This window comes from Lepidochelys kempii, chromosome 5 (genome assembly GCF_965140285.1).
Source record: "Lepidochelys kempii isolate rLepKem1 chromosome 5, rLepKem1.hap1, whole genome shotgun sequence".
Lineage (NCBI taxonomy): Eukaryota > Metazoa > Chordata > Testudines > Cheloniidae > Lepidochelys > Lepidochelys kempii.
Window position 1 is genome coordinate 94,205,996 of NC_136384.1, and position 23,685 is coordinate 94,229,680.

The 23,685-nt window shown below is 46.4% G+C and overlaps 1 pseudogene; it reads left to right on the plus strand.

Annotated features, from left to right (window-relative positions):
- The first annotated feature begins 5,127 nt into the window (after positions 1-5,127).
- Positions 5,128-6,953, plus strand: LOC140911950 (interferon beta-like; annotated as a pseudogene).
- The last annotated feature ends 16,732 nt before the right edge of the window (positions 6,954-23,685 follow it).

The window sequence follows — 23,685 nt, forward strand, 5'->3', positions numbered from 1 at the left end:
CAGCTGATCTGGGAGAGTTACTGAAGCCCTGGTGATACACTAACTCCCCAACGTCTTAGGTAGGGGAGAGAATGGAGATGAGAAAGAACAACTCCCATTTCAGATGGAGGGCTTCGGGTAACTCCTGTGGAGCTGTGCTTGTGGCTCACTGATTTCATGCCTATGGGGGGAAGAAATTTTTGTCCTATTTGGTCTCTGGTCCATATGGCTACAAATCTAGGCTCTCCATACCCTTTTAAAAAAAAAGGAAGAGAGTACTTGCCTTGTCTGTGTTTAATGTTAGCCTTGAAATGGTCTTCATGGATTCACTCATATCTCGCCAAGGTGAAGAGCAGAGGAGAGGTCCCACCTTTGCTGCTGCTGCTCTTGTTTGTCTGGAGACTGTTTTCTGCACTGTTCTTCTGGATCACTTTAATCATAAGTAACACTAGAACCATTTCCTCCCCAGACTGGTCACTTTTTAATCCAGTGTGGTTGTGAATAATTATTTTAAAAAAAATCCATTACCACCTGGGGAGAGTTGCTGGAGAACGGGGTGGTGGGACTTAGATTTTAGATTCTAAAGGATTGGCAACTGTCATAAATATAAAGGGAAGGGTAAACCCCTTTGAAAGCAAAATTTTACAGCCAAGTTTTGTTTGTTTATTTCTAAACCTCAGGTGTAAAGTTAGTTAAAAACAGAGAGGTAAAGATGTCAGGCACCAAGGCACTACACAAATTGGAGTTAGCCAAACTGGAGACATTGAAAGAAACCATAAAAGCTCTAGAAGCTGCTCACAGGAGAGCAATGGAGGCAAAGGAGAAAGAAAGGGAGGCAGCGAGAGAGGCAGAACACCACCAAGCGGCTGCTCACTGGAGAGCTATGGAAGCAAGGGACAAAGAACTGGAAGAGAAGGAAAAAGAGAGAAAACATGTGGAGGAAATGGAGAAGATAAAGGCTCAGCAGAATATCCCAACAAACCCTAGCAATCCTTCTCCAGGTACCACTTCCCATCCCAGAAAGTTCCCCACCTACAAGGCAGGTGATGATACTGAGGCCTTCTTAGAAAACTTCGAAAGGGCCTGCCTTGGGTACAGCATCTCTACCGACCAATACAGGGTAGAGCTGAGGCCGCAGCTCAGTGGACCCTTAGCTGAGGTGGCAGCTGAAATGCCTAAAGAACACATGAACAAGTATGAACTGTTTAAATCCAAGGCGAGAGTCAGAATGGGGATAACACCTGAGCATTCTCGTCGGAGGTTCAGAGCCCTAAGGTGGAAACCAGACATGTCATTTACCCGACATGCCTACCACATTGTGAAACATTGGGATGCCTGGATATCAGGAGCAAGTGTTGAATCTCCAGTAAATTTGCCCTTCCTAATGCAAATGGAACAATTCTTAGAGGGGGTTCCTGAGGAAATAGAAACATACATCCTAGATGGGAAGCCCAAAACTGTAATTGAGGCAGGAGAGATTGGAGCCAGATGGGTGGAGGTGGCAGAGAAGAAGAAAACTGGTCGCAGTTGGAGCGGAGACCAGAAGGGACAACCCCAGACCACACCCTATTACCGGGGGCCACCAAAAGCCCCACCTACCTCCCAAAGAACCCTCCAGACCCCTTATCGTCCCACCACCCCGTTCTCCAGCAACCCTCCTCGCCCCAGTGACCCGTCAGCTGGACGATGTTTTAAATGTAACGAACTGGGGCATGTAAAGGACAACTGCCCCAAGAACCCCAACAGATTACAGTTCATTGCACCGGAATCACACCAGAGGTCCGCAGGCCCAGATACCTCCCAGATACCCTTGGAGCGGAGGGAAACTGTGAGTGTGGGCGGGAAGAAGGTCACCGCGTGGAGGGACACCGGAGCACAAGTGTCAGCTATCCATGCTTCGTTAGTGGACCCCAATTTAATCAACCCAGAGATCCAAGTGACGATTCAATCCTTCAAGTCCAACTCTTTCGATTTGCCTACAGCCAAGTTGCCTGTCCAGTACAAGGGCTGGTCAGGAACGTGGACTTTTGCAGTCTATGATGATTATCCCATCCCCATGCTGTTGGGGGAAGACTTGGCCAATCATGTGAAGCAGGCCAAGAGGGTGGGAACGGTCACCCGCAGCCAGGCTAAACAAGCCGTGAGGCCTAGCTCTGTTCCGGAAACTTCTATCAGGACCCGGTCAGAGGTGATGGACCCGGACCCCAGGCCAATGTCTGCAACAGCAGTAGTGGATCCAGTCCCAGAGACCCAGCCAGAACCAATCCCAGAACCGGAACCAGCCAAACAACCAACACCAGACCCATTGCCAGCACTGAATCCAGTACTTGCAACTTCAACACCAGAGGGCCCCACCTGAACCTGAACTGGCAGCAGCCGATAACCCTACACAAGAGGCTCAGCCAGAGCCTGAATCCCAACATAGTGCACCCGCGGAGAGCGGTTCACAGTCAACAGAAACAGCTCCATCCCCTACATCGCTTCCAGAGGTACCAAGCATAGGTCCACAATCCCATGAGGAACTGATGTCTCCAACATCAAGGAAACAGTTCCAGACCAAATAGGAAGCAGATGAAAGCCTCCAGAGAGCTTGGACAGCAGCACGGAGCAACCCACCGCCTCTCAGCTCTTCTAATCGATCCAGGTTTGTTGTAGAAAGAGGACTTTTATACAAGGAAACTCGAAAGGACCTGATCAAGAATTCCACCCTGTAGTGTTTCTCAGTGAAAAACTGTCTGAGAGGGAAAGCAACTGGTCAGTCACTGAAAAAGAATGTTACGCCATTGTCTACACTCTGGAAAAGTTACGCTCATATGTTTGGGGACGGCGTTTCCACCTGCAAACCGACCATGCTGCACTGAAGTGGCTTCACACCGTCAAAGAAACTAACAAAAAACTTCTTCAGTGGAGTTTAGCGCTCCAAGATTTTGATTTCGACATCCAACACATCTCAGGAGCTTCTAACAAAGTGGCTGATGCACTCTCCCGTGAAAGTTTCCCAGAATCAACTGGTTAAAATCGTCCTTGAGATGTGGAAAATATTGTTAGTCTTTATGTACTTGGTAGTATATTTAGAGATGCATGTGTCTTATTAACTCTGTTTTTCCTAGAGCTCCAGGAAGAAATCCCAGCCAGTGTTTTACCCTAGCTGAGATTTGGGGGGCGTGTCATAAATATAAAGGGAAGGGTAAACCCCTTTGAAATCCCTCCTGGCCGGGGAAAACTCCTCTCACCTGTAAAGGGTTAAGAAGCTAAAGGTAACCTCACTGGCACCTCAAAATGACCAATGAGGAGACAAGATACTTTCAAAAGCTGGGAGGAGGGAGAGAAACAAAGGGTCTGTGTCTGTCTTTATGCTGCCTTTGCCGGGGATAGACCAGGAATGGAGTCTTAGAACTTTTAGTAAGTAATCTAGCTAGGTACGTGTTAGATTATGATTTCTTTAAATGGCTGAGAAAAGAATTGTGCTGAATAGAATAACTATTTCTGTCTGTGTATCTTTTTTGTAACTTAAGTTTTTGCCTAGAGGGATTCTCTATGTTTTGAATCTAATTACCCTGTAAGGTATCTACTATCCTGATTTTACAGAGGTGATTTCTTTACTTCTATTTCTATTAAAAGTCTTTTTGTAAGAAAACTGAATGCTTTTTCATTGTTCTCAGATCCAAGGGTTTGGATCTGTAGTCACCTATGCAAATTGGTGAGGCTTTTTATCCAACATTTCCCAGGAAAGGGGGGGTGCAAGTGTTGGGAGGATTGTTCATTGTTCTTAAGATCCAAGGGTCTGAGTCTGTAGTCATCTAGGCAAATTGGTGAGGCTTTTTACCAAACCTTGTCCAGGAAGTGGGGTGCCAGGTTTTGGGAAGTATTTTTGGGGGAAAGACGTTTCCAAACAGCTCTTCCCCAGTAACCAGTATTTGTTTGGTGGTGGTAGCGGCCAATCCAAGGACAAAGGGTGGAATATTTTGTACCTTGGGGAAGTTTTGACCTAAGCTGGTAAAGATAAGCTTAGGAGGTTTTTCATGCAGGTCCCCACATCTGTACCCTAGATTTCAGAGTGGGGGGAGGAACCTTGACAGCAACAGTGTGATTTGTGGGTAAGATCTGATTTGTATATTGACCTGGGTCTGGGGCTTGGTCCTTTGGGATCAAGAGAACCCTTTTTCTTTTACTGGGCCATTGGTTTTCATAACCATTTGTCCCCTTAACAAGTGGCACTGGTGGTGATGCTGGGAAACTGGAGTGTCTAAGGGAATTGCTTGTGTGACTTGTGGTTAGCCAGTGGGGTAAAACCAAAGTCCTCTACATTTGGCTGATTTGGTTTGTCTTGGTGTGCATAGATACCCCAGCCTTGGCTGTAACTGCCCTGCTTTAAGCAATTTGTCCTGAATTGGCACTCTCAGCTGCGTCCCATCAGAATTAGCATCATTACAACAGGAAACAAAGAGGCTTAAACAAAGCAGAAGAATTTCCCTGCCCATGCCAAGGGGAAAGCAAAAGTCAAAGGAGGAGGAACCAGTAAAAATAGCGAACACTGATTTTGATTCTTAAAACATTCTTTGAATTATTACAACCTAGGGACATGCCTGTTAAAAATACACAGCATGACTTCTCTTCATAACCTCCTTCTGGCCACACTGTAAATCACAATCATCCATGTGGGTACCTCTCTAGTATGTGTAACTAATTGCTCATCCTATTTTACGACTTACCCTCCATTTTTCACCACTGTCAGCTACTCAGAGTGACCAACAGGACATGATGTTCACACTGTCTAACTGCATCTATTCCTCAGCTACAGTATGTATATTCAGATCTGGAAGTAAACAAAAAATGAAAAAAAGGTTCCATTCTCTCAGAGCGTACTCTCTATCTCCAGCAAAAATGGTGAACACTGATTTGGATCTTCTCTCTACCACTTCTGAAGCGTGGATGATCTTACTAAATTATATCTTTAAATTAATGTATCATGAAAAGCCTGTATGTATGTGGATCCACCATGAGTTAACGGGGTTGTGTATTGTCATTTGTGGTCACTTTCACAAAAATACAAAAAGGAGGAAACGTTGTAAAAGAACTAGAAAACAGTGAATTCAACAGAAAGAAAAAGTCTGAAGTGTCCAAGAAGAAAAATCTTGTAAATAGAAAATGATGATAGAAACATCCTCCAACCAAATACTTAAATTCAGAGACACAAAGGAAAGATACAGCAGTCTACGTAGGACCCTCAACAAACTCCAGGCTCAAGGTTCCAGACAAAGTAAAGGAGCAGAAGACATTGTCATAACCACCAGGTGTTTGCTGCACATTTGCCTCATGTTGCTCTTGTCCACTGAAATCTCATCTCGGCTCTGTACCATACGTAACTTCCAGCAGAACAAAATGAACAAAGAGCTTAGAGCTTCTGAAGAAAATGAGAGGAAATTTCCGCTCTGTCACATTATTGACATGAACTAGGACCATATAGAACATGGTTGCAACCAAGGTCCCGTAGTGGCACCAAATCTTGTATAAAGGGGGTCAAATAAGGTGTCTCAGACAAGGTTATGGTTTGCTGGTTATGATTATGTTGTCTATATGTGTGTATCATTTTGTAGTTAAAGTTATGAATATTGGCTCTATACGGTCTGTATTTTGAACTTGTGCTATGCTTCTGGGAAACACCACAGACAAGTTGGTGTCAGCTCTGCCTAGCCTGCTTGATGGCCCATTAAGGACCATCAGCTATACAAGTGACCCACTGAGAGAAGACTGATGCCTTGTGACTCAGCAAGGTATGCAGGGACATGCCTATGGACAGAACTCTGTGGTTTTTCCAGGCCATGTGATGGACAGCTTGTCTTTGGAACAAAGAAAGAAAGACCACATGGCAAGAAAATATAAAAAGCTGCTGCAGCTCCTCCATCTTGTCTTCAATTTTGCTTCTTACCTCTTTGCTACACTGGAGGAACTTTGCTACACTGAAGCATTGAACAAAGGACTGATGACCCATCCCAGCTGTGGATGTACTCCAGAGACTTGATTTGAACCTGCAGTTTATTCTATCACTGCTGCAAGCCTGAACCAAGAACTTTGCCATTACTGTATGTAATTGATTCCATTTAACCAATTCTAGCTCTCATCTATATCTTTCCCTTTTATGAATAAACCGTTAGATTTTAGATTCTAAAGGATTGGCAACAGCGTGATTTGTGGGTAAGATCTGATTTCTATATTGACCTGGGTCTGGGGCTTGGCCTTTTGGGATTGAGAGAAACTTTTTTCTTTTACTGGGGTATTGATTTTCATAACCATTTGTCCCCATAATGAGTGGCACTGGTGGTGATACTGGGAAACTGGAGCGTCTAAGGGAATTGCTTGTGTGACTTGTGGTTAGCCAGTGGGGTAAAACCAAAGTCTTCTCTGTTTGGCTGGTTTGGTTTGCCTTGGTGTGTACAGAAAGCCCAGCCTTGGGCTGTAATTGCCCTGCTTTAAGCTATTTGTCCTGAATTGGCACTCTCAGTTGGGTCCCGCCAGAATGAGCATTGTTACAGTGGCATAGTCGTGACACCCCCTCAGAATGCATAAATGAAAAGGCAGCTTTCACCCAGGATGTTGTCCAGCTTCCAGTGTCCTAGAAGGAGAATTCCAAGGTGGAAATCCAAGAGATCCTTCAAGAGATCTTCACGGTCTTTAGCAAAAACCTCACCCAAAGTGCCTGGGATGGGACTTCCATAGTCAGGTTCCAAAGTGGACTTTACCAGCAAATTCAGCAGCTGGAGGCATGTTTGAGAGCAGAGATGGAAAAGGACTTAACCACCACAGAAAGTGAGGACCTCCAGCTCACCAGTCAGAGAGTGAAACAATACTTTCAGAGGATAGATGCTTTCCTGAAAGAAAAGCAATACAGCCTGTGTGCCTGGGAGATCATTCACATGGAAATAGCCAGATGTTTTGTACTGATTGAGAAACTCACAAGAAGCCTGAGTAACTAAGGTACAGTACAAAACTTTTTCCTGGAGTAAATGAATTAACATTAATGTCAGTTATAGAGCTGAACAGAGATAGTGGATATTTTATAACTCTGCTTATATAGGGCTGGATCCTTCTTCTATAGGATCAGTGGCCAAGTAGCTACTGATTTCCATGGCAGCAGCTTCAGGCTCTTCCTGTCCTCCACTGGAAATGGATTTTCAGTTATATGGATTTATTTTTCTGTGTTTCTGCTATTATTTATTTTTGCACATCTTCACAATCTCCTACCTATCAGGTGCTATTATGCAGTAGGTAATTGGCAGACCATGCAACAAAGTACACATATCTGGAATCCTTGGTCACCTCACCAGCACTTTGGTCATCAAAGAATTATACTTCCTCCCCCACCCCTCCACCTACCTCCAAAGTGCTCTGACTTCTATGTATGTAGTGTTCTATTACGATTGTCATAGGAGCAGCAGTGATCTGTATGCTATGTATAACCTGTATGCTCAAAAGTTCTGTTACACTTCGCCCCCATTGCCTCCTCTCCCTCTTTGAATACCTGTGAAGTGGCTTTCCCCATCCCACTCCCGCCTGGAATGCTTGTGGAATGAATGGGCTGCTTGAACAGCTGGAAGATCAGAAGAGGTCCCAGGTAGACCAGGTGTTAGGCAGTGCTCAGACCCCCAATGCATGGACACTGCACGGACACTGGCCGAGGTGGAGTGTGACCAACCAGACACAGCCAAGTCATCTCTAGTCTCGGGCCATGAGGAGCAGGTCTTTAAAATTGAAAGGGGCCATGTGCTCAGGAGTACACTCACAAGCTTGTACCTCCTGTGAAGGCCCTTCGCCTGGACCGCCTGGCGAGTGGTTCGCCATGTTGCATTCCATTGTGCCTTGGGAAGACTTACCTTCGTTGCACCATCCATTGCTGCGCTGTGGGACACTTACCTTGAAGGATCCTGACATCTCCAGTGCTGTGCCTGTCCTGGGAGCGTGAGTATGCAAGCGTGAGTGTGACCCCGCCCCTTCTTTTGGGTTTAGCTATCAGTATAATAAACGTGCTGCTTTCTGCCAAACTCTGTTGGGTCATTAGTCCTCCCTAAGCTTACAATGATCGGGTAACAATGATCATGGTTGCTATTTATTAATCTGTCCTCATCAGAACTATTTCTTGTATTCCAAGGCTTGAGCAGTTTCCTAGAGAGATTTATAAAAAATATGAACATACCATAAGACTTGTGAGATTATTAGGTGTAGAAAAGATATTTTCATTTAATTTATTAACAATAATACAATGGCAAATTTATTTTTTACCTTTGTGTGTCAACCAATTCCTATTTCCTTCCAGCTCAAGGTACTGCCACTGCTGAGGTTAAAACAGCTAGAGGATACTGCACCATGCAGTGGAATCCCTCCACACCAATTAAGAGAGTTTGTAATTAGCCTGCTCATACCCCATCAATCAGGTTTGTGTGCATTCACATACCCTCTTCCCCCACCAAAATCATATCAGGTTTCTGTATTTCCAGCACCAACCCACAACACATTTACAAGCACTGATCCTAATATTAAGTCTGTGCTCACATGCACTCTTATCAAGTCTAAAGAACAGGAGTCCTTGTGGCACCTTAGACACTAACAAATTCATTTGAGCATAAACTTTCGTCGGTTACAGCTCACATGCATCCGATGAAGTGAGCTGTAGCTCACGAAAGCTTATGCTCAAATAAATTTGTTAGTCTCTAAGGTGCCACAAGTACTCCTGTTCTTTTTGCGGATACAGACTAACACGACTGCTACTCTGAAATCTTAACAGGTCTGTGTCCCTATCACCTGATCCTATTACCTCTGTGTGTGTCCAGACCAAATTCATTCTTGGGTGTACACCACAAACAAAATTTCATGTGAATAATGAGAGCGGGAGGAGGCCATTTTGTATTAGGATTATCAAAGTTTCACTTTGCCACCTCTAAAATGCAGCTCCCAGGACATTTGGGCAAGAGGAAGGAAGGGGATAAACTGGCTTAGGTCAGTTTATCTGAGCTGAGGAGAAGGCTCTGTTTTTGTGCATATAAGTGAAACATTGCAACAGAAGGATGTTCGATGATCCTAAGTGACCCTGATCCAAGTGCATAGAATGGCCTGGTGTGTTGAGGAAACTGAGGCAGGGAATTGCGTATAGGGTTTACAATTTTTGTTCCAATTGGTATATTTTCTGTGTGATTAAGTAAATAGCAATAGTGTGTTAGATTCCTGGGCAAAGTGTCTGGGTGTTATAATCTACACTTACTACATGGCCCTTGGAAGAGGTAAACACCTATGGGTGTACTTATGGGAGAGGACATGTTAAAGCACATTCTGAGTTTCAAAGACTTCCCAGCTGATATCTCGGATAAGCCCACTTGTAATGCTGACAGTCCCTAGTTGTCAGCGGGCAGGACTGAACCTTGGACATTTGAATCTTAGTATATGAGCCTTGATTGTATGAGCTGAAAGCCACATGCCTCTTAAGCCAAGGTTGTAGCAGAATCCTCAATCTCTAGATGGTTCAGGCACCAGCCCTGGCCTTGCAACCATGAAAATCAGTATGTACACCTTTCCTCTGGGTGTCTTCTTAGAGGACGGACGCAGAATATCCACAGCTACATGCTGAAATGGAACCTCAATTATGGGGAGTGGCTGGAGAGAGGCTTTGACCTAGTCTTGGGCTTTCCCACCCTCTGGCACACCTCACAATACCAGACCTGGGTGGAAACGTCCTTGCCAATTACCTCCCAGTGGAATGGCTTCCCCAAACGGTCTTTGGTCCTGCTCATCCCAGCATGGCCAGTAGGGTGATCATGGGCTAAGCTCAAGAGCTTTTCCCTATACTTAGTTGGAACTACCAACTGTCTCTGAGGATTCCAGTCCTCCTTGTGCCCACCAGAAAGGGTCTCCTCCTTCTATAACAAACCTGGACCTATTGGAAGAGCTGAGAGGTGGTGGGTCGCTCCGTGCTGCCATCCAAGCTCCCTTGAGGCTCTCATCCACTTGCTGCTCTGCCTGGAACTGCTCCCTTGATGCTGGAGACATTAGTTCCTCATTGGGTTGTGGACTTGTGCTTGGTCCCACTGGAAGCGATGCAGGTGATGGGGGTGTCTCCGTTGACTGTGAACCACTCTCCACTGGTGCACTAGGTGGTATTTCAGGATCCGATTCATCCTCTTGCACCATTTTAGCTGCTGCAGGTGCAGGCTCCGTAGCGCCCCTTGGTGTTGGCTCCTCCGACTTTGGTGGGGTTGTAAGCACAGGTGCTGGTGCTGACTGCTCTACCAGTTCTGATCCTTGGACTGGTTCCAGCTGGGTTCCAGGAATTGGATCTGTCATAGACTCTGTCATAGACTCTGGTCCGGGGTCTGGTTCAACCACCTCTGGCTGGGTCCCCGGGCCTGTGGTATCTGGGGACAGAGACTGGACCCGTGTAGGAGGCTCAGGAATGGAGTTAGGTGTGGAGGCCTGTTTAGCCTGGCTGTGGGTGACCACCCCCACCCTTTTTGTTCCCCTCACATGGTTGGCTAAGTCTTCTCCCAGCAGCATGGGAACAGGATAATCTCATAGACTGCAAAAGTCCATATTCCTGACCAGCCCTTGTACTGGACAGGCAACCTGGCTGTAGGCAAGTTAAAAGAGTTGGCCTTAAAGGGTTGCACCATCACTTGAGCCTATGGGTCAATGAATTTGGGGTCCATCAGGGATTGGTGGATAGCTGACACCTGTGCTCCAGTGTCTCTCCACGCAGTAATCTTCCTCCCACCCACACTCACAGTTTCCCTTTGCTCTGGGGGTATTTGTGAGGCATCTGGGCCTGAAGGCTCTCGGTGGGACCCCAGGGTGATGAATTGCAGTTGGCTGGTGCTCTTGTGGCAGTTGGCCTTCACATGTCCCAGCTCATTACATTTAAAGCATCACCCAGCTGACTGTGGACTGGGGCGAGGTGGGTGGTTGGAGAGTAGGGTGGTGGGACAAGAGGGCATCTGGGGGTCTCACTGGCTGTGTGGAGGGCTCCTCCTTGAGAGGTGGGGCTGATGGTGGGGTGTCATCTCGGGTTGCCCCTTCTGGTATCCGCACTGACTGCTACTAGCTTTCTTCTTCTCCGCCACTTCCATGCATTTGGTTCCAATCTGCCCAGCCTCCATTACAGTTTTGGGCTTCCCACCTAGGATGTACCTTTCTATTTCCTCAGGAACACCCTTTAAGACCTGCTCCATTTGGACAAGGAGAGACAGACCTTCCAGAGACTTAACATTTGCTCCCGATATCGAGGCATCCCAATTTTTTACAATCTGGTCGGCGTGTTGGGGAAATGCCACGTCTGGTTTCCACCTTAGGGCTCTATTAGGCCATTCCACCTTAGGGCTCACTGACGGGCATGCTCGGGGGTTAGCCCCATCCTAAAACTGGCCTTTTGTTTAAAACGTTCGGACTCGTTCATGTGTTCTTTAGGCATTTCAACTGCCACCTCTGCTAGGGGTCCACTGAGTTGTGGCCTCAGCTCCACCATATACTGGTCTGTAGGGATGTTGTACTCAAGGCAGGCTCTTTCAAAATTTTCTAAGAAGGCTTCTGTATCATTGCCTACCTTGTAGGTAGGGAATTTCTTGGAATGGGGAACGGTACCTGGAGTACTGCAAGTGCTACCTGGTTGACCCAGTTTAGCCCTTTCCAGCTCCAAGCAGTCTGCCTTCGTCTCCAAGCACTCCATCTGTAGGAAGAAATTTCTGACTTTCTGACTTCTGCAGTTAGAACTTGGTATGGGTCCATCTTGGCACCTGGATCTCGGGTTGGGGAGGCCTGACCATTCCGTCCGGGGAAATATCTGGTCCCCCATCCCCTTCCTGCATTTCCGTCATGGAGCTACATGTCTGGGTCTGTCTTCCCTGTGGCTTGGCGTGTCGCTTTGGGAAGACCAGTTGCTCTAGGGTTTCAGTGCCCGACCGCAACCTCATGCACAGGGCTGCCCTACTCTAGCCTAGCTATTTTGTTGCCATGAAGCAAGAAAAAAAAATGGACTCCCTGGCTTTGCAGGCTGAATCCTTTATGTGCCTGTTCCCTCTCAGGCAGCAAAGAAAAAGAAACCTCCCTGGATTTGCAGCCAGCCAGCAGGAAAAACGTGTCCTTTTAAAATCCTGAGGCCAATGCTTCTGGTTCAAAATGATCTCACCGCTCTGCCACCATGTCAAGGCTGATTCCCCACTCTGGCAGTTTGAGTGCAGAAGGTGGGGGCATGCAAGGACTCTAAAAATTAACACTTGCCACTCCAGGCTTGTATTAAACTCCTAACCTTGAACTGGTAAATGCTGCCACCACCCAAGTCCAGAACCCTCAAGCCCTTTGACTCCCCCTCCAAGGAAGAGCTGGGGGGGGGGGGCGGGGGGAGGAATTAGCTGTTGCCACCAGATAACTAAAAAACATGTGCACAAACCTCTTAAGACACAAAAATACAATCCTGTTCTTTAAAAAGGTATTTTTTTAAATAAAATTTACATCTGAAAACTCAGGCCATTGCTAGATTTTAAAAGAGCAACTTCAAGGATTAAGCATCAAGAATAACTTCCTAGAGGTCCAGCTTTAAGGTTACAAGCAAAACAAAAGCACCTCGGGTTCGCACAGAGGAGTCAACAAGCCAAAAAGAAATAAAAAGAGAAAAATCGAATTGCGTCTTCCTAGACATTTCCTTACATATCTGGGGTTTCCCTCTCCAGTTAGGAGAACAGACAGATAGACAGACAAACAAAGGGAGAGTTTTTCCTGCATTTTACAAGGTTCTAGATAGGTGAGCACTTCCTTTTACCTGTGCATCACAGTGAGACTTTTTATCCCTTTACAGGTAAAGCAAGTAGAGAACAGCTTTTAAGAGGGATGTTATAGCTAACTGGCTGGGTGTCCAGAAAAGAGAGCTACCTCCCCTGCTTCACTGAATCAGAATAGTTTTATGAAAGCCTTGCGGCCGTCGGTGGGCCGGCCCCCCTTGTGTTTAGGTAACAACTGTAGCACCTCTGTCTTGTCTATTTATGTACTTCTGCTTGTACATCAGTCTGTGTTGAGATCCTATGTGTCATATCAGTGCACTTACATTTTCTCATACATTTTTCAAATAAGTGGTGAGTGATCAGATGTTTTGACCAGGATGTGCCATGTTTGTCTTTCTTCAACAGGACAGAAGTGACTTTGTCTGTCCTATCTCGGGGCCTCTCCTTGTGTCCCTCCACCCCCACAAACATGATACAGTTCTGTGGTGACCTAGAATCCTATTTTCAATGCCTCCGACTCAAGGAATATTTCCAACACACCTCTGAACAAGATACTAACCCACAGAGAGCTTCCTACCAAGACTACAAAAAGAAGGATTCTGGGTGGACTCCTCCTGAAGGTCGAAACAACAGACTGGACTTCTACATAGAGTGCTTCCGCCGACGTGCACGGGCTGAAATTGTGGAAAAGCAGCATCACTTGCCCCATAACCTCAGCCATGCAGAACACAATGCCATCCACAGCCTCAGAAACAACTCTGGCATCATAATCAAAAAGGCTGACAAAGGAGGTGCTGTCGTCATCATGAATAGGTCGGAATATGAACAGGAGGCTGCTAGGCAGCTCTCCAACACCACTTTCTACAAGCCATTACCCTCTGATCCCACTGAGGGTTATCAAAAGAAACTACACCATTTGCTCAAGAAACTCCCTGAAAAAGCACAAGAACAAATTCGCACAGACACACCCCTGGAACCCCGACCTGGAGTATTCTGTCTGCTACCCAAGATCCATAAACCTGGAAATCCTGGTCGCCCCATCATCTCAGGCATTGGCACCCTGACAGCAGGATTGTCTGGCTATGTAGACTCCCTCCTCAGGCCCTATGCTACCAGCACTCCCAGCTATCTTCGAGACACCACTGGCTTCCTGAGGAAACTACAATCCAAGATCCAGGTGATCTTCCTGAAAACACCATCCTGGCCACTATGGATGTAGAAGCCCTCTACACCAACATTCCACACAAAGATGGACTACAAGCCGTCAAGAACACTATCCCCGATAATGTCACGGCAAACCTGGTGGCTGAACTTTGTGACTTTGTCCTCACCCATAACTATTTCACATTTGAGGACAATGTATACCTTCAAATCAGCAGCACTGCTATGGGTACCCTCATGACCCCACAGTATGCCAACATTTTTATGGCTGACTTAGAACAACACTTCATCAGCTCTCGTCCCCTAATGTCCCTACTCTACTTGTGCTACATTGATGACATCTTCATCATCTGGACCCATGGAAAAGAAGCCCTTGAGGAATTCCACCATGATTTCAACAATTTCCATCCCACCATCAACCTCAGCCTGGACCAGTCCACACAAGAGATCCACTTCCTGGACACTACGGTGCTAATAAGTGATGGTCACATAAACACCACCCTATACCGGAAACCTACTGACTGCTATTCCTACCTACATGCCTCCAGCTTTCATCCAGACCACACCACATGATCCATTGTCTACAGCCAAGCTCTACGATACAACCACATTTGCTCCAATCCCTCAGACAGAGACAAACACCTACAAGATCTCTATCAAGCGTTCTTACAACTACAATACCACCTGCTGAAGTGAAGAAACAGATTGACAGAGCCAGAAGAGTACCCAGAAGTTACCTACTACAGGACAGGCCCAACAAAGAAAATAACAGAACGCCACTAGCCGTCACCTTCAGCCCCCAACTAAAATCTCTCCAATGCATCATCAAGGATCTACAACCTATCCTGCAGGACGACCCATCACTCTCACAGATATTGGGAGACAGGCCAGTCCTTGCTTACAGACAGCCCCCCAACCTGAAGCAAATACTCACCACACAACAGAACCACTAACCCAGGAACCTATCCTTGCAACAAAGCCCGTTGCCAACTGTGTCCACATATCTATTCAGGGGACACCATCATAGAGCCTAATCACATCAGTCACACTATCAGAGGCTCGTTCACCTGCACATCTACCAACGTGATATATGCCATCATGTGCCAGCAATGCCCCTCTGCCATGTACTGCCCCTCTGCCATTTGCCAAACTGGACAGTCTCTATGTAAAAGAATAAATGGACACAAATCAGACGTCAAGAATTATAACATTCAAAAACTAGTTGGAGAACCCTTCAATCTCTTTGGTCACTTGATTACAGACCTAAAAGTGGCAATACTTCAACAAAAAAACTTCAAAAACAGACTCCAACGAGAGACTGCTGAATTGGAATTAATTCGCAAACTGGATACAATTAACTTAGGCTTGAATAGAGACTGGGAGTGGATGGGTCATTGCACAAAGTAAAACTATTTCCTCATGTTTATCCTCCCCCACTGTTCCTCAGACGTTCTTGTCAACTGCTGGAAATGGCCCACCTTGATTATCACTACAAAAGGTCCCCCCCTCCACCCTGCTCTCCTGCTGGTAATAGCTCACCCATTGTTTCATGTTCTCTATGTATATAAATCTCCCCACTGTATTTTCCACTCAATGCATCCGATGAATTGAGCTATAACTCACAAAAGCTTATGCTCAAATAAATTTGAGTCTCTAAGGTGCCACAAGTACTCCTTTCCTTTCTGTCTGTACAAAGTCCAAGCTGGTCTCCATATTGGAAGAGAAGGTTCAAGGACTGGAGAAACAAGCATCAACACTGCGTTGCATAAGAGAAAATGAAGATTTCCTGGACAGACATTTGGATATGCTTCTGCAGGCATAACCTTCTGAAGAATCAGAGCAGGCTGCACAGTGGGGACAGAAGGACGGTGAGGAAAATTAGCAGCATGTGACCTCCAGAAGAAGAAAGAGGAGCATCCATGTACCAGCACTGCAGACACAGCTGAGCAACCATTTTCATGTTCTCTCCAAAGAATGAAAGTCAGCATTCATTGTATTTATTCTTTAAATTCATTGTATTTAAAGAATAAGAATTCTTATTGAGGTTGCAGGAACAAACCATCCCGATGTATAGAAAGAATAGTAAATATGGCAGGTGACCAGCTTGGCTTAACAGTGGGATTGGGGATTGGTCCTGCTTTGAGCAGGGGGTTGGACTAGATAACCTCCTGAGGTTCCTTCCAACCCTGATATTCTATTATTTTAAATACAAAAAAGAAGCTTACAAGATTGGACAAATGACCAGGGAGACGTATAAAAATATTGCTCAGGCATGCAGGAGTGAAATCAGGAAGGGCAAATCACAATTGGAGTTGCAGCTAGCCAGAGATGTTAAGAGTAACAAGAAGGGTTTCTTCAGGTATGTTAGCAACAAGAAGGTGGTCAAGGAAAGTGTGGGCCCCTTACTGAATGGGGGAGGCAACCTAGTGACAGAAGATGTGGAAAAAGCTAATATATTCAATGGTTTATTTTTGCCTCTGTCTTCACAAACAAGGTCAGCTCCCAGACTACTGCACTGGGCAGCACAGTATGGGGAGGAGGAGCCCTCTGTGGAGAAAGAAGTGGTTCAGGACTATTTAGAAAAGCTAGATGAGCACAAGTCCATGGGGCCAGATGCACTGCATTCGAGAGTGCTAAAGGAGTTGGCGGATGTGATTGCAGAACCATTGGCCATTATCTTTGAAAACTCATGGTGATCAGCGGAGGTCCCGGATGACTGGAAAAAGGCTAATGTACTGCCCATCTTTAAAAAAGGGAAGGAGGAGGATCCTGGGAACTACAGGCCAGTCAGCCTCACCTCAATACCTGGAAAAATCATGGAGCAGGTCATCAAGGAATCAATTTTGAAGCACTTAGAGGGGAGGAAAGTGATCAGGAACAGTCAGCATGGATTCACCAAGGGCAAGTCATGCCTGACTAACCTAATTGCCTTCTATGATGAAATAACTGGCTCTGTGGATAAGGGGAAAGCAGTGGATGTGTTATTCCTTGACTTTAGCAAAGCTTTTGATATGGTCTCCCACAGTATGCTTGCCAGCAAGTTAAAGAAGGATGGGCTGCATGAATGAACTATAAGGTGGATAGAAAGCTAGCTAGATCATCAGGCTCAATTGGCAGTGATCAATGGTTCCATGTCTAGTTGGCAGCCAGTATCAGTCAGTCCTGGGGCTGGTTTTGTTCAATATCTTCATTCATGATCTGGAGGATGGCGTGGATTGCTGTCCCTCAGCAAGTTTGCAGATGACACTAAACTGGGAGAAGTGGTAGATATGCTGGAGGGTAGGGATAGGATTCAGAGGGACCTAGACAAATTAGAGGATTGGGCCAAAAGAAATCTGATGAGGTTCAACAAGGACAAGTGCAGAGTCCTGCACTTAGGACAGAAGAATCCCATGCACCGCTACAGAACTGGGACCAAGTGGCTAGGCAGAAGTTCTGCAGAAAAAGACCTAGGGGTTACAGTGGACGAGAAGCTGGATATGAGTCAACAGTGTGCCCTTGTTGCCAAGAAGGCCAATGGCATTTTGGGATGTATAAGTAGGGGCATTGCCAGCAGATAAAGGGACGTGATCATTCCCCTCTATTCAGCATTGGTGAGGCCATATCTAGAGTACTTTGTCCAGTTTGGGGCCACACAATACAAGAAGGATGTGGCAAAATTGGAAAGAGTCCATCAGAGGGCAACAAAAATGATTAGGGGGCTGGAGCACATGACTTATGGGGAGAGGCTGAGGGAACTGGGATTATTTAGACTTCAGAAGAGAAGAATGAGGGGAGATTTGATAGCTGCTGTCAACTACCTGAAAGGGCGTTCCAAAGAGGATGGATCTAGACTGTTCTCAGTGGTAGCAGATGACAGAAGAGAAAGTTACTCACCTTGCAGTAACTGAGGTTCTTCGAGATGTGTCCCTGTGGGTGCTCCATTCTAGGTGATGGTGTGTCCTGGTGCCGTTGATCAGAGATCTTCGGTAGCAGTGCCTGGTCGGGAAGCACGCGCTTAGATGCTGTCTCACAGCATTGTTAGGGTCTGTCTAAGTGCACATGTCCTGCACCCCCTCAGTTCCTTCTCTACCATAGAGTTGTCTGATTAGTACTCTAAAGTAGAGGGGAGGAGGGTGGGTAGTGGAGCAACCACAGGGACACACATCTCAAAGAACCACAGTTACTGCAAGGTGAGTAACTTTCTCTTCTTCTTCGAGTGCTGTCCCTGTGGGTGCTCCACTCTTGGTGAATGTGAAGGAGTACCCACTATGGTTGGTGCGATTTTGGGGTTGTGTGAGGCACAATGGTAGACAGTACCATATGGCCAACTATGGTATCTGCCCTGGTATCCCGTGTGATAGTGTAATGTTTGGCAAATGTGTGGTCAGATGTCCACATGGCCACCTTTCATATGTCTGTAACAGGTACGTTGTGGAGGAAGGCAATAGATGTTGACATTGTTCTAGTAAAATGAGTCCTAACACCCTCTGGTGGTTGAACATTCTGGGTCTGATAGCAGGATCTGATGCAGGCTGAGCTCCACTTGGAGAGTCTTTGCTTAGAGATAGCGTCACCCTTTGATCTCTCGGTAGTAGAAACAAATCACCTAGGGGATTCACAAAATGGTTTAGTTCTGTCAAGATAGAATGCAAGAGCCCGTCGGATGTCAAGGGTATGTAACACAGCTTCCTGTGGAGTCATGTGAGGCTTGGGATGGAATACAGGTAAGTGCATTGACTGGTTAAGGTGGAAGGTAGACACCATCTTGGGGAGGAATTTGGGGTGGGTTCGTATAGTAACCTGATCTTTAGAGAAAATGGTGTAAGGAGGGTAGGCCATCAGGGCACTTATTTCACCAACCCTTCTTGTTGACGTTATTGCAACCAAGAGAGCCACTTTCATGGACATGTAGAGCAGGGATGAGGTGGCCAGGGGCTTGAAAGGGGGTTTTCATAAGCATGTGGAGAACTAGGTTGAGACTTCAGGAGGTTACCAGTGAATGAATCTCTGGGTGGAGATTTTGCAGGACTGTAAGGAAGTGTTTCATGGTAGGGTGGGTGAAAAGTGCATAGCGGTCCAGAGTGTCATGGAAGGTGGTAAGGACCATGAGGTGTACTCTGATAGAACTGAGCGAAAGCCCGTCCTGTTTTAGTTCGAAAAGACAGTCTAAGATGTCAGGGAGGGTTGCAGTCTGGGGTGTCAAGCATCTGTGGAAGCACCAGATGGAGAAGCGTGTCCACTTTTGCAGGGAAGTCTAAGGAGTGGAGTCTCTTCTACTGCGAGGAGAGGATGTGTTGGACCTGTTCCGAGCAGGTCACTTTTACGTGATGTTGTATGCACCAATTCCATAGTTTAATGGTTGCTGTGCATAGGGAGTGAGATCATGCTCCTCTGTGCCTGAGGGCTGAGTTCTAGGAGATTGATGTGCAGATGCCTCTCTGATAGACACCAGCAGTTTTGTGGTCGCCTAAGTGCACGCCACAATTGGTTCGGACCTGGTCGGGGAGTGTGAGAGAGGGGGTTTGCCATTGCCCATCTCCAGAGGCGGCTGCAGGGATTTCTGCATGAGAAGCACTTTCAGCCGCAGGTCCCTGTCACGACGAGCCCCGGTTTTGAGGCTCGTGCAGTGGACATACTTGGCAGGGACGTGTGTCTTGTCGAGACACTTCACACAACGCGAGTGTCCATCGGACCTTGGCATAAAGTCCTAATAGGAAGCACATTTCATGAATCCTGAAGCCCCTGGCATTGTTGAAGAAAAAAGTTTTGTTTTTTTAACTAAGTAACTATTCTAAAGGAAGGGAAACAACTGGGATGTTACTAACTATTTCTATGTTCTTTGTAATTGTTTCCTTCAGAAACCAGGGAAGAGGATCAGCACTGCCCCAAGTCCTGTCTCCAGCCGAGGATGGTTGAGAAGGAACTGAGGGGAGTGTGGGACATGCATGCTTCGGTAGACCCTAACGCCTCCGCGAGACAGCAGCTGAGCGTGTGCGTCCCGACTAGGCACTGCTACCAAAGATCTCTGATCAACGGTGCCAGGACGCACCGTCACCTAGAGTGGAGCACCCACAGGGACAGCACTCGAAGAAGAACAAGGAGTAATGGTCTCAAGTTGCAGTGGGGGAGGTTTAGGTTGGATATTTTGAAAAACTTTTTCACTAGGAGGGTGGTGAAGTACTGGAATGGGTTACCGAGAGAGGTGGTGGAATCGCCTTCCTTAGAGGTTTTTGAGGTCAGACTTGACAAAGCCCTGGCTCGGATGATTTAGTTGGGGATTGGTCCTGCTTTGAGCAGGAGGTTGGACTAGATGACCTCCTGAGGTCCCTTCCAACCCTGATATTCTATGATTCTATGACTAGATAGAGACCCTATACTTGGGGAAAGGATCACCTTGTTCTGACCCTGTATCTGCCTAATCCTGAGAACTCCCAAGTTATTGGTTTTTCTGAGGTGGAGCACTTGGTTTTCATTGCTATTAGTCATTAGACATCTTAAGTTCATCTACTGCTGCTTATCTACCACATATCACCACTACTTACGACATTAGAAACAACTTGCTATGGAAGTTATGAGATCACAGAAAAGGGAAGATTATGGTATGCAAACATCCTTAGCAAGAAAATGAGGCAAGAAACATAGAACAAGTGGGGCCAAATGGTGCCACCTCTCATCAAAGCTCTAAAATCTGGCTTTGGGTGGAATATTTTGCCCCTTAGCCTGCTGGGTTGGCATGGAATAGCTGCACTGGTGCTCTAGTGGTAGAGAGAAATGTGGTTCCTATACACCTCATACATTGGCTGTCACCTACTGCAGCACAGACCTGTCTAGTGGCTACACCCGCAGCCCTCCATTCTTTTGCAAAGAAAGGCATGAAAAGAGGTATAGAGACTTCCCAGCACACACCCGGCTCTCAGCACAGTACAGCTATTCTGCTTGTATTCTGGTTTGGTATATAAACAGAGGGTAGGGCAGCATGTGTGACTTAATATAGTGGTTGATTCATTTCTAAAATGTTTGGGAGGTTTTCTACTCTAGGAGGTGCCGGCTTTCATTCTTTTACACAGCAAAATTGAGCAAAATTGAAGGACATGTCATCTGATCTTATGAGGTCTTGCCCAAGAAAAGCAAGTATGTCTTAGACCACTTCACCTATTTTCTTGTAGTCTCCCTTTGTACAGCTTATAGCCGGTCTAGAGTATCTTATATCCTGAGATGCAGGACTGAAGAAGATAGGCCTGGGAAATGCTTCAGTGCTGTAGCTCACGAAAGCTCATGCTCAAATAAATTGGTTAGTTTCTAAGCTGCCACAAGTACTCCTTTTCTTTTTGTGAATACAGACTAACACGGCTGTTACTCTGAAACACATTTTCAGTGTGTAATTTTCCTCACATAATGTGTTTGAACTGTTTTAAGCATTTTGCTCAATTTTACATAACGTGGTTACATGTGTACTAAAGAAAATATGATTTCATAGTCACAATGTAGCATGTACAATATAAAGTGATGCAATGTTATAACAAATACATACATGTGGGACTCAGTCATGGCTCTAAGAGTGGGAGGGGGCGCTGCACTGCCTGAGTGCGGAGGTACAGAATATCACACCATGAAAATGTTACATTTCTTCCGGAAGGATTAGACCCTCAATAGCTGAACACATCTTTATAAAACTGTTGGCCAGAGTCAGCTGAGGCCCTGGCCCAGTGGCCAGAGTTGGCTCTGGCACAATGAAAGTCCATGAAAATGTTAAATTTCTTCTGGGAGGATTAGATCCTCAATAGCTGAACACACCTTTAGGAAACTTGCGGCCAAGCAAGTCAGTATGTACAGCTTTCCTCTGGGTGTCTTCTTAGGGAAAGGACCCAAAATATCCACAGCTACATGCTGAAATGGAACCTCAATTATGGGGAGTGGCTGGAGAGGGGCCTTGACCAGGTCATATTGCACCTGGGAGACATACAAACTTTTCCTCAAAATCTAACTTCTTCATTACCCCTATAGTGCAGAAGAGAACCTCCTGACAATCAGTCCATCACATTGTTTTTAAATTGTGCTACGTGGAAGAATCTTTTAATCTACTTAAGAGCCATTTGATGTTATCCATCATCTATGACTTTAGGTATTCCTGTGGAAAAGCCAACCACAGGTGGATAAAAAGGGAAGAAAACACCACTAATACATCCCACTTAAGCTCACCCTTATCATCCCACTAGCAGACAGGAGGAAATAGTTTGCCCGCTTTCACCATAGAAATAGATGACCCAATGGCTTCTGCAGAGAACACAACATGCATGGGTGCGTGGTCCAAGCCAGGAGACCCCCGCCCTATGCCCAGGGGTGGTGATCTTGAAGGTGTGTGTGTAGCGGGGCGGTCACCCTGCTCTGGCTTAGAAGGGGTTAAAAGCCAGCCCTTGGAGAGGGCTGGGGCTGAGGGAAAAGGCTAGGCTGACTGGGGAATTAGGATTAGGCCACAGCTGGCCCTATAAAAGAGCTGTGAGCCAGGAGCTGAGGCAGGCTCTCTCTAGCTCTTGAGAGAGAAGGACCTGGCTGAGAAGAGTATTTGGGACAGAGCAGTGCTGGGAAAAGGGAGGAGGAGCTGGGGAGCTCTAGCCTGGCAAATCCCCAGGCTGTGGGCCTGGTCAAAGGCCAAAACAGGTACTGGGTTTGCAAAGGTGCAGCCTAGGGTTAGGCAGAGGCAGCAGGTCCAACCCCCTTGCCAGTGATGAGTGTTTTACAGACTACAGTCTGCCCCAGTGAGCAGGGGTTGGATGATGACTGGCAGTAGCCACTGAGGCAAGGTGGGGATAGAGGGTTGGAGGATCCCTGGGAAGGGAGACCCAGAGTCTGGGGGCACTGCCAAGGGGCAGCACCCCAAGGTAAAGGGACACTGGTGTCTGGGAGGGACATGGGGGGCCAGCAGCAGGTGAGTCACCAGCCTGCAGAGGGTGCTCTGAACTGGAAGAGCTAATTCCCGAGATGACCAGCAGGAGGCACCATGCTGGTGAGTCATCGAATTGTTACAATGCCCCCCAAATCACAGACAGTGCTGGACAGCCTGCTCCACACTGGCTGTGATTTCTTCCTGGAGCTCTAGGAGAAAAGAGTTAATAAGACACATGCACCTCTAGATATGCTACTGATTATATAAAAAATAACTATTTCCCACATTTCAAGGATGATTTTAACCCATTGATTCTAGGAAACTTTCACGGGAGAGTTCATCAGCCACTTTGTTAGAAGCTCCTGAAATGTGTTGTATTTCAAAATCTTGGAGAGCTAAACTCCACCAAAGAAGTTTTTTGTTGTCCTTCATAGTATGAAGCCACTTCAGTGCAGCATGGTCAGTTTGCAGGTGGAAACTCTGTCCCCAAATGTATGGGTGTAGCTTTAACAGTTAGTCCTGCCTCCCTTATGCACTCAAAGACTTTTTGTAGATGCTCCAGGTGTTCTGCCCAGGAATCCGAAAATATGGCCACATCGTCAAGGTAGGCAACTGCAGTTTCTCCCAATCCTGCTAGGAGACTACCTACAAGTTTCTGGAAGGTGGAGGGTGCATTTCGCAGCCCAAAAGGGAGCATATTAAATTCATACAGATCTAGATGCATGACGAAGGCTGACCTTTCCTTGGCAGATTCATCTAGTGGTAACTGCCAGTACCCCTTGGTTAAGTCTAAGGTAGAGATGAACTGGCCACGTCCCAGTTTCTCCAATAGCTCATCTGTATGTGGCATTAGATAGTTGTCTGGGCGAGTTACAGCATTTAGCTTACAGTAGTCCACGCAAAAGCGTATCTCCCAATCTGGTTTGG